A 15268-nucleotide genomic window follows, 5' to 3' on the forward strand; every position below is an offset into this window, starting at 1 on the left:
TCACAAACAGTAGCAGGTTGGGCACTCATAGCAGCTACACTAGCAGGTTGGGCAGATTGAGTATTGGTTGCTTGCATATTATCAAACTTATAGTGTAAAGCAGTCAATTGGGCAGTTAATTGTTCAATAGAATTTAAATCATGCTTACCACCCCTGTTAGACAGACCTCTAGGATTTCCATATTGGGCATTGTGAATGGCTATCTCCGCAATCACCTCCATAGCTCTAGGTACCTCAAGTTGCATGAACCTCCCACTGGCCGCTGAATCCAACAAACATCTAGACTCATTTCCCAGACCATTATAAAACTGCTGAATCAAGAACCAATCTTCCAAACCAAGTTGCGGGCATTCTCTTTGCAAATCCTTGAATCTCTCCCAGACCTCGAACAAACTCTCATCCGCTTGTTGTGAGATACCTAATATCTGACCCCTCAGACGAGCCGTTTTCTCAGGTGGAAAATATTTAACATACAAAAGCAAGAGCCAAGGATTCCCAATTATTGATTTTCAAAGCCGCCCGGTTCAACCCATTAATCCACAGTTTAGCTTTCCCACTCAAAGAGAACGGGAAAAGTATCTCCATAGTCTGCTCCGGAGTCAATCCCTTTTGCTTGATGGTGGAGCAATATTGGATAAAGGACTGAATGTGAAGATTCGGATCTTCACCTGGTTCCCCACCGTACTGGCGTCTCTCGATCATGTTAATCAATGCAGGCTCAATCTTGAAGGTTTCAGCTGCAATGGAAGGCATGATCGCCTTTGGTAGCACGGACAGACTTGGCTTAGAATAGTCCGTAAGCCATGGGGTAGGTGGCGGTATCAGATTTTCGTCACCCATCTCTATCTCTGAAACTGAATCTGTATCTGAAGGAAAAAGATCGCCAATATTATGATCAGAATCAGAGTAATTCCCACACTGTGCAATGAAAGTTCTTCGTCTACGAAAGGTTCTTTCGGGCTCAGGATCGAATGGAGTAAGATTACTAGTACCTACAGTCCTGGGCATAGACAAAAACTACAAAACAATGTGAGATCCGGTCTCAAGGAACGTGAGTTCCTTGAGTAGTAACAAACAATAATCTAGGATAAGCAATCAACAACAGAAAATAAAACCGTCTCCCCGGCAACGGCGCCAAATTTTAACAGGCTAAAGTCGTATTACCTAATCAAAAATAAACAGTGTTCTTTCTACTATTAATCAACTAAACTAGATTATTGGGAAACAAGAATTGGTTGGTTTGTATGCTAAGACTACGAACGGTAATTAAACAATTAAGAATTCAGGAATTAAAGGATCTAGGGCATAGGTTCACCAACAGATAACAATCCAGGACGATAAACAATCACAATAATCAACAAAGCAATTAATTAGACTAGCATGCTCTCTCGAATCGATACTAATCATAGACTTAGAATTAACGGGCTCTCGCTACGTATTAATCCTAATTCCACCTATTGACACAAGCCTAAACATCAAATTGCATCTCTCGAATCTTAACTTGATATTGCCAAACTACCACAATTAAACCTGCGCAAATCTAATTGTATAGTAATAATAACCAATCAATAGGAATTAATTACAATGCCAACAATCACAATTATTCAATGTCCCTTCATATTATTCATGGATCCCCAAACCCTAGAAAATATATTTAATCAAGCATATTAACTATAACCAAAGCAATTAACATAATCGAAAGCATTATTAAGGCAACACAATGAATGAAATTAAGGAGCAATACCTAATTGAATGGCAAAGGAAATTGAAAGCTTGAATTTTTATTGAATTTGAAACTAAGTGTTTTGAACTAAATTTGAGAGAAAAACTGAGCTTAGGAAAATAATCTAAGTGCTTAATACTAGAAAATAAGATAATAAGGTGTTTCACTAAATTAACAAAGGCTATATTTATAGTTTAGCCTAAAAACATAAGAGAAAACCGGAATAAAACCGCGCGCTAAAGGCGACGGGCGAGAAGCTCGAAATCCGCCCGACGGGCGCAGGTCTGCCCGACGGGCGTAGGGAGACACTTCGAATCCATCTGCACGCGCACGGTCGGCGGCTCTCGCCCGCCGGGCGAAGAGAGAAAATGCCTTGCTGCTGGCTTCGATGGGCGCCCGATGGGCACCGGGCGAGACTCCGCCTGTCAGGCGCCTTCTGACGTCCTGATTCTTTGCTTGCTCGCCCGATGGGCGAGGGGAGATCAACCGGGCGGGAAGCTCTTTGTCCGCAACACCGAGTCTAACTTCCGGGGCTCAATCATGAACATCTAAGGCTCGCTTAAGTCGACATTGATCGTCCCGAATCCCCTCGGGATCGTGTAATGGCCTAAATCACCTTGAAACGGGTCTAAACAGACCAATTTCTCACTAAGTTGTCCTGAAACTCAAGGCACACTCAAATACACAGATTAGTACTAAAAACGGCTCCTAAGAGCTCATTTGACGCATAAAAGTACTAAGGGACGGGGGTGAAAATATTATATAAAACGCACATATCATCTTGCTCCGTCCCGGGGGTAGCTGGCTCCTGCTCTGAAATACCAAGGGTACCGAAATGTCGCTGAGTTCCTTGCTGATAGGGGAGGATACTGATAAGACTGCAGGGTCGTCATAAACCGGTGCTGCATCTCGAAATCATAGGTCGGGCGCCTACGCTCCATCTCATACCAATGAGCGCAAGACTCTGCACTCCAAGACTGGGAACTGCTCCCTCCTAAATGGACGCCAGGGGGAGGCATAAAAGGAATCTGGCTGCCCATACCTCCAACAGAATACGAATGCCTGCTAGACTCAGGTAAGTATAGGGGACATCTCCCCTACTGACATCTGAATGCCTCTGACGAGCACCAGCACTAGGACTCCGGTCCTGACCTAAGCTCCGCTCGATCTGCCCTCTCGAAGTATCCACCGGGGGACCCCTGTCCGCGGAATCCCTGAGACCTCGGCGGCGCTCCTATACAAGATTAAAAATTCAAGCATCACGTGTACAAGTTCCAAGAATATAAACACCTCAAAGTCAATGAACGCACCTCTCTGTCCCGACCAGCAAGCTTCTTGGTCAGATTAACAAAATGCCTCTTCAAGGAATCAATCACAAGCATCCAGCGACGCACTCTCGCCTGAGGCGCCTGCATACAAAGTCAAGATCAATTTCCAGATGCAAAACTACAACCAAATTCAGAAAAATACAAAGGCACTCACAGCTGCATAATACTTCGTTAGGGCATTGTGCGCCATCCGATGTGGAGGAGAGGCCATCGGAACAGTAACCTCCACCTGCTCTCCATCTGAATCCACATAGCGGAGAACCCTGTCAGCATAGGGAACATCCTCAAGGTCGATCGCCTCCTCCTACAAGCACACATACAATGATCCGATTAAACAAGAATACAAGAATACAAGATTCAAAATTCAAAAGCTCACCGGCGGCACAAAGCAAACGGATGGAGCACGTCTCGCCAAGAGGTCCTCATAGTGGCTCCTCTTATCCATAAATTTCTCCCACGGGAGACAAATGGACTCACCCCCAGCCTCCACGGCCTCCGCATAAAGTGGGGCAACAGCAGCAATCTTCGCCAGCATGGACTCCGGAGGATCCATAGGGATGAACCTGCCTCCTACATTGTGCTGAGGAGTCATCCGCTCACCCAGATACCATATGGGACGGTACACCCCCGGGAACAGCACCCGCCGTCCAAACAAGTAATAGGCCCGCATGGCCGAAGTAGGTGTAGGTGCATTATCAAAAGGGAGCCATACCACCCACAAGTCAGATAGCTCAGACAAATATACAAATACAACGGAGATAAAGATCCTGAACAGTACAAAGGCATACCTCTCTAATAGGAAAAACCCGCTAAGCTCCGCGGAAGGTCTGTAAAGACACATCCTTGCGCTCCGCTTCTTCCCAGGAGGCAGCAAACAGGTAAGCAGCAACCCTGGGGTGATCCGGCGCCAAGCTCGGAAAATTCTCATGCGCCCAAATCTTCAAAAGCAAGCAAGGCATCAGTCAGCCTTATGCATGCAAAATTCAACATATAAACATGCAAGTACAAAATACGAAATACAAGGAGTCCCAAATACATCCAGCACCCTCCACAAAGCAGCAACGCTCGCCGCTCTCTTCTGTACAGTCCGGGAAGCGTTCTTCATCTTGTACAAAAGGTGGCCATACGCCAGATCACCCTAGTTGAGGCCCGAAACAGCCCTCAAGTCCCTCAAAGACTTCAGAAAGCCCACCAGCACGCGGCTATTCCTGCCCGGGGCCACTACTCTACCTACAAGAGCCAAAAGGAAAAGTCGAACCCTCTGCTCCGCTGATATGTCAGTCCTGCAAAGTCCAGCCATAATCACCTCCACCGAGGCCGAGAATGAGCTGTCGGTAATCAAATCAACGATAGGGCCAATAAAATCCCTGACGCCCTCCGACTGCCATTTCAAGTCGGGATCAAAAGCCACCTCCCTTTCAGAAAAAGGGTGGCCAGTAATCATGGCGAACTCGAAAGGGGTAATGGTGATCTCCCCCCAAACCATGTGAAAGGTGTTGGTGGTATCCCACCCCCGCTCCAGCAGGGCCTGTGTCCGGGCTTTGACGCCCATCTTCCCCCGGAAGCCTTTCATAGCCTCCAGAAGGGAGTTAAGCCTGTCTGACTCCAGATCTCTCGAGTCTCCTCGGCGCTAAAAACAGTCGGGTAGATGGTCCAAAAATCCTTCAAGGACCAAAAGGTGCGCATTGTCTCCCTATCAGTCTACAAAAAGGGCGGATCAGTACGAACCTATACAAGTTCAAGAACCAAGTTCAAAACACAGTACAAAACCTACCAAGCCAGCGCGTGGCCGCTGAGACAGATGAAATTCGGGACAAAATGCAAGATCTGAGGAACGCCAATCGTCCCCCTCAAAAACGGGTTTTGCCCGTGGTACCATGCCAGGCGGTGGCACATCCGCCTCAGCTGCTTCATTGTCTGAAGCGTCCTCCATAGCCGCTCGAACAGTCGAGCATTCAGCGAGCTACCTCCGAGTATGACGAGGCATGCTAAGCCATTCAAAATACAAAAAATCAACATCCAAACCTGGGGGCTATCTTATACCAGCCCATACAAAAATCAAGATTAATTCTAAAATATCCCCAGTGGCAATACAAGTTTAGCCAGGGACCTCTATTTCAACAAGAGTATTCTACACCAACGCCCAGGCTATCCACGCCGAAGCAGGTATTCAAATTCTACACCAACGCCTAGGCTATCCACGCCGAAGCAGACATTCAAGTTCTACACCGACGCCTAGGCTATCCATGACGAAGCAAATATTCAAAAATTCCACAACAACGCTTGGGCTATCCTAGGCTACTCTCATACAAGACCCAACAAGGTCACCAGTAGAATCATTATCTACACATGCCAAGTACAAAAGTCAAAAGAAAAAAAAAGTTCAAAATTCTACAAAGTTCCAACAGTTCAAGTTCAAGTGGCTACCAAATAATTTTCTTCCTACAAGATACAAGAAGCCTACTACCATACGAGTACCACATCAACAAATACAAGAACATTTCATGTGCAACAATTGAAACTACATGCAATCCTAAAAGTTATTTCATAAGCAAAACATGAAATACTTACATGGACAAGGCAAGAGCAATGAAACCAAGGGGAGAGAGCAATCAACCTTTGAGAAAGCAAAAATGAACAAGTGAATTTTCTCCTACAAGGGCACGACGAGGGGGTTTATATAACTCGACCCTGCGTTGGGCGCGGCCCCCTGCGTAAGGCGCAGCCCCCTAACCATGCACGGAAGAATCTACGCGCGGTCCTCCGTGCTGATTGCGCGTCTTTGCGCTAAGGTTTTCTGCACCATGCATCAAACATCAAATCATAGTACCTTCCGATGAATACTGGTATACATCTGTTTCTCCAACATTGACAGGTAAATATCTCAAGAATACAAAGTCCAAAAAATACAAGGATTCAGGCGTTCGACTCCAAACGGACCCAAGCTCCAAGAAAGTCAACCAAAATTTCAAAATTTTAAGAGTCAAAAAAACACTCTTTCCCCCAGTGGACATATCCCCAGCTGATCAACTCCGAGTATCCAAAAATTCAAATATTCAAAATTCAAAATTCAAAAATTAAAGATTCAAAATTTTTCGATGCCAAGCTCCGTTCTAAACCAAAGGCGGACAAGCAATACAAGTACAAATAAGAGTCGTCACAACCGCACTGAGGTAGATCTCTCCTTTTTTCCTAACGCTTGTAATGTTGAGGTACCGGCGTACAAAGAATGGTCTTGATTGCAGAACATCTTGACCGTTCTCCGCCCCTGTTCGACAACTTTCACTATCGCTTTACTAACCGAACGCTCAGTCAAAGTAAGGGCTTCTGTAGACACCTAAATCGTGTCTCCCCTATTGGGATGATGACGATACTATTATCCTTTCTAGGTGGTTGGTGCGACTCTGTGCGGAAGTCCCAATTGCTAAAATGTATTCCAAAATCCAATTCCCGAGCCCGTTCCCATTACGGAACTCGGTACAAAATTCAATTTCCAAAAATCAATTTCAAAATCCAAACACAATCTCACCCAATGTACCTCTCATTGGTTTTACAATGCCTTTTCCAGTCAAAATGACATTAAGCAATCCAAATTCAGGCGCCGACCCACAAAACCGAGCATGCCGGTCCCCGTCCCGTAAAACCGAGTTCAAACCCAAAAACGGCTTATTTTTAGATGCAAATCAAGCCTTAATCCTTAAGAATTCACTACGTGCCAACTTCGTACAATTCGTACAAGGGTACATCCATATGAGACAAAGGCAAGGACGGCGTCATCATCCTTGCTTTGGCGGATTCTGAGCCACGTCACCTACGCCAAGCGCAGACCCTATGCCAGGCGCAACTGGCTTTTGGATTTTAGCCGATTAATCCTCTAGTTAATCCCTCATTTCCTAAGCATTTAGGGCAGCTAATCAAAAACACATCGTCGTAATTTCAAAATCTGCTCTCAAAATCAAAATACAAAATCAAATTCTAAACTACAATTTCCTATACAATTTCTAATCGAAAATCCAACCTAATCCTAAATAGGTAATTCTGAATCCCTACTTAAATCTACAATGCATTCTACTCTTCTACCTTTCCAAATGCAAAATCCAATGATGTTATCATTAGGGTTCATACCCTTTATTAACTAGGAAAAATTATGCCAAAGGTGTCATCTTTGGGAGGTTTCACTCTTGAAACCCTCTCCAAATGATTGTCCAAAACACCATTTCCATTATGTCATACAAGATTCAATCTTTGTTCCAAAATGATTAGTAAAGTTGACACTTTTACTCTTAAAAGTGTTACTTACAACAATCATTCATTTTTACAAAATCAAAACTCTTTCATGATTCAAATACAAGTTATGGATTCTATGATGTTTAAGGTTGTTTGTAATCACTTCCTTAAACTAAAATCAATGTCAAAGTTGTGGATCAGCACATTAAAGTTGAGATCTTTTTCACATTTAAAGATTTGGACTTTAAGCATTTAGCCTCCCAAGTTCAAGATTCAATATTCAAAGTTCAATGTTCAAAGTTCAATTTAAACAACCAAAATCTAAAACGCTTTGTGATGAGCAACTCATCTTAAAGTTGAGATTTTTGTAGAATTGAATCTGTGTCGGACGCACTTATTATTAAGTAGTCGTTTGGCGTTCTGATCTCAAATACAATAATGCAATTTCAATACCGCAATTTCAATAACGCATTTCAATATCGTACTTCAATATCGCATTTCAATATCGCACCTTTATTCTTGCCATTTCAATTCCGCACTCTTTACTCACCTTATTTCAAGGTGATGTGGTTTTGTACGCACTTTCAATAATTCCTTTATTTATTGTGGTGACGCTTTACTTGTTTATTGCTTTCATCACCTCACATGCTAAATCCAACAAAATACAAAATTACATCACGCTTAACAAAGATAATTCTTGGACAAACCGGCCTAAGGTTCATTTCATTAACTTTAAAATGAAGTGATCACATACAAGTAGCAATTTTCATGTCCTAAATGCATGATTCAACCAACATAGTGTCATGACTAGGGTTATCCGAAAACGATTCTTGTCATGTATTCGAATATAATTTTAAAAGCTCGCAAATAAGCACTTTGTTCCCTTACCCGGATCTCACCCATGCGTTTCTAAGATACAAGGCCTTATCCATGAGAGTCAATCAAGGTCCTTCCAAACCGGACCCTTAAACAATGTTTGGTGGCGACTCCTTCGAAATTCAAAATCCTACAAAACCCGTAGGGGATATACAAAATAAAAGATATACCCATTCGCCGAAAAAAAAAGAACCCCTACAGTAGCCCTTATTTCACACTTAACATAAGTCCTATTAATGTTACTCCATTTATCTGTAGGAATAGGAGGAAAACACCCAGGCATAAAGTCCGAAATATTGGCATTTGGATCTTCTTCGGTAAACAGATTTTTCCAATATTGAACCACCATAGACTTGACTTCCAAAGGGTCTGAAACCCACTCACATTATGCATTTTGTAGCATGGTGATATGGTTTCTATTACGTCTGATGATAGTAGACAAGTGGAAGAACTTGGTATTTCGATCCCCATCTTGAATGGCTTTTAATCGAGATTTCTGAAACCAAAGTAATTCCTCTTGATGCAACACGGTTTCCATCTCTTCTCGAAGTGATTTTTCTCGTTCAATTAAATTTGGAATTCTGCGGTTATCCAAACAACGTTGTAATCCTTCCAACCGAGCCCAAAGTTTAGTTTTTTTCCGGAATATATTATGAAATATTTCCTTGTTCCATACGTTTAATCTCGAAGAGAATTCAGCAAGAAACGGTGAGAGGGACTGAGTTATTCCAGTTAGCATTAATAAACTCTTCAAATTTCCCACGAGTTAACCAAGCTTCTTGGAATCGAAATGGTTTTAAAACCCTAGGGATAGGAGCGAAACCATTTGTACTAAGTATTATTAGGCAGTGGTATGAGCAAGCTTTAGGAAGGTGTTTAACTGCTGCATCATTAAACTTTTAGTGCCACTCCTTATTAGCCATGAATCTGTCAAGCCTAGCGGCCTTAAACGTACTTGGTGTATCTCCTCGAAACCATGTATGCCTTGGACCAGAGAATCCAATATCAATTAGACCATTTGATGAGTCATATTTGTATAGGGTATTTTAGGCGCATTTAGGTTGCATTATTAGGCATTTATATCATTTTAGTTGCATTTAGGATCACATTTTCATAAGTTATCATTGTCGTACTCTATTACGCCCCGTTTGTGTTTTCTTAATGTTGCAGGTGATTTTACGGTCATTTGGATGCTTTCGGAGTGTTATGAGTTGATTTTGATGATGAACGTATGGAATGTTGACTCGAGGATCATTGCATGTCTCTAAGGATAATTTTGAGTCAACAACGAAGCTAAACGCTATTTTTCTAAGCATCAAAACGGACAAGCTTTCACTCTTTTGATGATATCTCAAGTTCTACATATCGGAATGAGACGATTTTGATTGGGCTAGAAAGTAGGCTTCAAGATATTTCCAAAGATAGGTGACACGTCCTTATAGGCATTATAGAACAAGAGTTATGACATAAACAAGATGGCTCGACTATCCGTTTCTCCCACGGCCCACAAAGCAGGCCCAACTTTCTCCTTGGGCGCGAAAACCAGCGACCAACCAGCGGGGCCGCTGGTTTCTGCGCCCAAGTGATTTCCGTGTGTGTTTTGGTCTTCGTGATCGTCCAATTAAATCTTAGCTTATGTAATTGTTATATTTTCCTATTTTGTTTAGAATTTAGGAAGCGTATAAATACTTCAAGGGAATTAATATATTTTCCCGTATGCTTTATTTCCTTTATGCTTTTTAATTCCCTTAGACTTCTATTTTCACGTTCCTTTTCTCTCTTTTCTTTTTCATGAACCCTAGTTTTTCTACATACTCCATCAATGTAATTCTTTGAGGTATTATTGATTTTTCTCTTTATTTAATTTATCGCTTTTAATTATGTTTTCATTCCTAGACTTAAGTTTCATAATTTATTTCATGATTGAGTAGTTTGCTTTCTAGGGTTTGGGAATCCATGTTTATATTATGAGTCTTTATTATTATTGTTGATGGTTTGATTATTCATTGATATTTCTAGTTGATTAGGTTTATATCGTTAATCTTTGCAATCTGATCAATTGTTTGATTAAATCATGCTAATAGGGTTTAGAATCGAAAGATCGAATTTTACAGGCTTACCTACAACTAGCAATTCTGATTATGTTAGCGATCGTACTGGATATGTTGAATTGAGAGTGTTAAGACCCGACCGAAGGATTAACTTGTGCTCTAGATAATTTGAATATTTGAATTGTTGATGATGTTTTGATTGAATTTGAACTATGAACATGGTGAACCATTGCCCTAGATCTTTTAGTTTATTTTTCTATTTATTTTAGTTTAAACTTTCAATCCTAAATTTCGTTACATTGTTAGTTTCTCCATACCTTGAAAGCTAGATTTAAATAGTCATCTCTCTGTGGATTCGACCCTGCTTACCCTACTGCATTGTTAGGAGGTTTCGCTAGGATTTTATTTTTGACGGGTGTACGACAGCCTATCAAATTTTGGCCCCGTTGCCGGGGAGACGGTTTTATTTTTCTTTTTGGCTTTTATTTTTGGTGAGGCTACATTGTATATATTTTTTTCGTTTGTGTATATAATTTCCTTTTTTTTCTTTAATATTAAATGGCTTCTATTTGTTTTCCTCAATTTGAGAATAAGTGTTTTGGAGATATTATTATAGGCTTGGAGATTTTCTAGGTCCAAATCATCTTTTTGAACAATGGGAACTATGTATGGTGATTTATGAGGAATTAAATGAAGATACAAGATTGGTGTTGGATTCCATGAGTAGTTATATATTTGTGGAGAAGACTCTAGAAGAGTGTTGGGATTTGATTGAGCAATTAGCTAGGGATACATATGAGTGGGAAATGACAATGTTTGTTGAACCTACTCTGCAAAATTTCTCTTTTCCTATTCCTCAAACTCACACCCCTCCCCCATATTATTGTTCTTATTGTCATTGTCATGACCATGATACTTCTCTTTGTCCCTATAACGAGTCATATGTTAGTACTGTCAACCCTTTCCTTCAATTTGATATGCAAAATTTCCAACTCGAACCATCTTATTGTGACATGAAAATCCTTTATAATAATGATGATGATGATGGTGGTGGATTTGTTGAGAATGTTAGTTCATTAGAGGAAGGTTATCATTTGAGTTTTTGTACTGATGAGGAAAAGTTGGATATAACGAAGACTTTGGAGGATGAAGAATCACTAATGGTTGTAGAATCGATGGTTGAGAAACCATTGGTTGCAAAACTTTTGGTTGACGATTTTAGTGACGAGTTTGTTCGCCAAGGTGGAATTTCAGCATTAATGTTGAGCCTATATCTCCTCCCGCCTATGTCCCGTTCTCGCGGAGGCTTGATCTTTTTCCTACATCCCCTATGTTAAGTCTTTCGTACTTTATCAATAGGTCTCCGTTCCATGATACATTTGACCTTGCCGACCTTGATGCTCATTCTAAAACGTTTACATTGCCCGAGGAGCAATTAGAGAAAAGTTGTAAATATTCTCCTTTTTCTTTTTCTTTTGATTTTTCCTCTACTTCTGATTCTTTTTCTTTTGGTTTTATTTTTTCTGCTTATTTATCTAATACTCTATTTGCGAGGATGAATTTGGTTTTACTCAAGCCATACGTATTGCTCAATGACATGTTTGCAGGGGCATTTGATAAATTACTCAAGGCGTTGGATTCTTCTGATTAACAGTTGAGTGGAGTCAAGCTAATGACTTAAAACGAGCGCTTATCGGGAGGCAACCCGATTCCTAACTTTCTCTCATTTCAATTTTCTTCATTTATTTCCATTTTTAATTTAGTATTTTATTTCTATTTGCTTAATTTATTGAAAATAAAAAAACAACAAAAGCACAAAAATATTTTCCTTTGAGTTCACTTGAATTCATAATTTTATTTTATCTTTAGATTATTTTTCGTTAATCGTATTTATTTATTTATTTATTTATTTATTTTGCGTTTAATTTTACTAACGATTTTTTTTCTTTGAGTTCACTTGAATTCATAATTTTATTTTATTTTTAGATTAGTTTTCGTTAATCGTATTCATTTATTCATTTATTTTGTGTTTAATTTTACTAACGATTCTAACTTTTGAGTTTAGTGATGTTTGATTTTTTGTTTTAGGATGTATAGGTATAAGTTCAAGTTAATTTGAAAATTCCGATGAATTGCAATGTGGCAATGTGTAGCTCTTCAAATACATCAACAAGCTTAGCAACTCCTGCAAACTTTGGGCCTCAATGTGCTGCTGTGCACACGGGCCTGCACGCAACGGATCAGCGTGCTCGCTGGCTTCATCCTGCAGCGCGCGAAACCCAGCGCTTGCGCAGCGGGCCCGCTGGTCTTTGAGCATCCAATATTGAACATTCTGCCTTGCCCGCTGGCGAACCAGCGCTCCCGCTGGTTTTGCCGCCCTCCAATTATTCAAACAAAAAAGAAAATTAAAAAATATTTAATCTCCACCTGCCTTCACCCACGACGAGTGACGACCAACACCACCGCCCAGTCGCACCACCGCAGCACCCCCACCACCCACACACCGCAACCACCAGCCTTCGCCTTCCCTCTCCCTCACGCGCAGCAGCAGACCTTCGCCTCCTACCACCCTACGCCGGCGCCGAACCGCCGCACCACCTCCCGTCGCCCATCAAACCGGAGCCGCCCAGCTTCCCTCTCCCTCACCCACGACACCGCAATCCCCTTTTCGCAGCCTTCCACATCTCCCTCCAACCACCATAATCCGTCGAACACCAACATCACCACCGCCTCCCGATAACGTGCCACACCGGCGGTCGGCGCGTCACCCCAGCAACCACCACGCCACAGCAGAAACCCCACCCGTTTCCTTCGCACTTCGCCCAGCTTCCCTCTCCCTCGTTCGAACCCACAACACCAGCCCGCCACTCTCTCACCACCGCCGACCACCTGCACACGGTCGGTCGGCGCACCACCTCCTGTCACCTTCCCCTACACCTCTGAAATCTCCCTCCTTCACCATTATTTGGTTCATGAATTAAAACCCTAACTTTTGAAATCAATTTGGGGTCTTTTTTTTGGTTCTTTGTGGGCATTGACAAATTGTGTAGTATTAGTGCTCGTTTGCGGAATTCACGTGAGTTCGCAACAAAATTCTGGTCTTTGTGGTGCACAAAATATATTAAAATTTCAATTTTTCTAAAGTTTATTAACTTGACTAATATTTTGAAAAGAAAATTGGAATTTTGATGTCAATGTTGGTTGTTGGATTTAATGGTTGTCGTTGTTGGCGAATATTATCTGAATTGCTTGTTGAGATTGGTTAACGTTTGTTGATTGTTGAGTTCAAATTGTTAGCATTGGGAGATTATTGATTATTGCTTGAACTATTCATTGGGATTGATCGTTGAATCTTGAAGTATGCACCGTCTTGGTTGATTGGAGTATTTTAAATCGTGGTTGTTGCATCATGAAAGCAACTAAACCAACTAGCTTTCACCCAAATTCAACCACATCCATGGAGATTGGCTCCTTGCGTCGTCAGTTTGAAGCTTCTGGCCACACCGCTTCTACTGTCGACAGTCCTACCGAGTCATACTCGGCCGACGAGGCTCAGCACGAGTGAGCACTTTCCATCTCTCTCCCTTGTTTGAGTTATATTGTTGCTATTTTCACAGTGAGGGCACTGTGTTTTGTTTAGCTTGGGGGAGGGATATCTATCTTTATTTCTTTCTAGTATAGTTTTATTGCTTTCTTAGGTGTTGTACGCTTTGTACCATCCATTAGGGGTGGGAGTTTACGTGCAACGAAAAAAAATGTACTGCTTTCCTAGTGTTATTGTTCAATTTAGTTGCATTTTTTTACATTCATATGTCTTTATACCCTGCATTGTGCAATTGACTTTCAAACTATGTTCGGGCTTTACTTGACTCTCTTGATCTTCTTTTGAACTTAGTTATGACTCTGAAATTCAATCGGTCATGCTATACATTGATAACTGCTTGGCATTGTGTGAACCAATTGAATGGTATGCGGTAAGATGTTGGTCTCGTGTCAAGAATAGCTAGCCAATTATCTTGTAGGTCACCTTACTATGTGTTTGTGTGATTGATGTGACTTGTTATCATATGACTTTGGCTTGAGATTCATTAGTAGTTTAGTTGAAACTCACGCATGCCGCGTATGACAGAGGCCATTCTCTTAGGAAGCCTTCAGACGAATTTAGAAACATTAGTTCCTGCCTTTCATACCCATGTTGTAGCCTTGTCCTTTTATTGTTTTAACTCCACAAAATTGAGCCCTATTAGCCCCGTTGGTTACTTGTCCCGAGTCTAGCTTGGGGGAGCTTCGGTGTTCGTAATGGTTTCATTTATGTTGATTGATTGGCACACTAAGCCAATAGTTCGTGGTTCGAGGCTATGTTTGGATTTGTGGTTCGGAAATGGTGTATATTATTGTTGGCACCCAAGCTTGTAACAGTTAGCATTATATTTATTTATGTACTTTCGATTTCATTCTTTAGTTTCATTTTCATTAAAAAAAAAAGAAAAAAAAGAGAAAGAAAAAGAAAAAAAAAGAAAAAAAAAAGCAAAAAAGTCAAAGGAAAATCAAAAAATATATATTTTTCGTTTTTGTATGTAGTTTGAAAGCAAGGAAAGGGGAATGAAGAAAGATCATTGACATTATATTATGTTTTTTTTCCCCTTGGTTATAACTTGGTTGATTGTTCGGGTTTCATGGTTCGATGGAGTTGGATTTTCGGTATTATCACGCCGACGCATTTAGTTCACATTTGCTCCCCACGTTGGACCTTACTCTCACTTTTTCCCAAATTATACCATACCCTTCCTTTTCACCTAGCCCCATTACAAGCTTATTATAAAGACCTCTTGATCGGCATGTTTGTTTTGTGATTGAATGAAAATCGTTTCTTGCTATTGTCATCTTACCCCATGTTGCATCATATATTTATATTCTACAAGGTATGCGGCAACGACTAGCTTGATTGAGAATAGTTTGTGGCTAAGCTTGGTTGTTTCAATTGTGGATCATGATGCTTTGTGGTTCTATTTGTATCCGAGCAAGATTTCTGTCTCAATAACTCTGTTAGATTGTTTGCTCGA

At 41.1% G+C, this 15268-nt stretch overlaps 1 non-coding gene across 1 annotated transcript; it reads left to right on the top strand.

Moving 5' to 3' along the window:
• Window positions 1–333: 333 nt before the first annotated feature.
• Window positions 334–440, top strand: LOC130460233 (small nucleolar RNA R71). Its single transcript, XR_008920169.1, has one exon. It is a non-coding gene; the product is annotated as a small nucleolar RNA R71 (small nucleolar RNA).
• Window positions 441–15268: the final 14828 nt, after the last annotated feature.

Source organism: Spinacia oleracea, chromosome 4, assembly GCF_020520425.1.
Source record: "Spinacia oleracea cultivar Varoflay chromosome 4, BTI_SOV_V1, whole genome shotgun sequence".
In the NCBI taxonomy this organism is placed as follows: domain Eukaryota; kingdom Viridiplantae; phylum Streptophyta; class Magnoliopsida; order Caryophyllales; family Amaranthaceae; genus Spinacia; species Spinacia oleracea.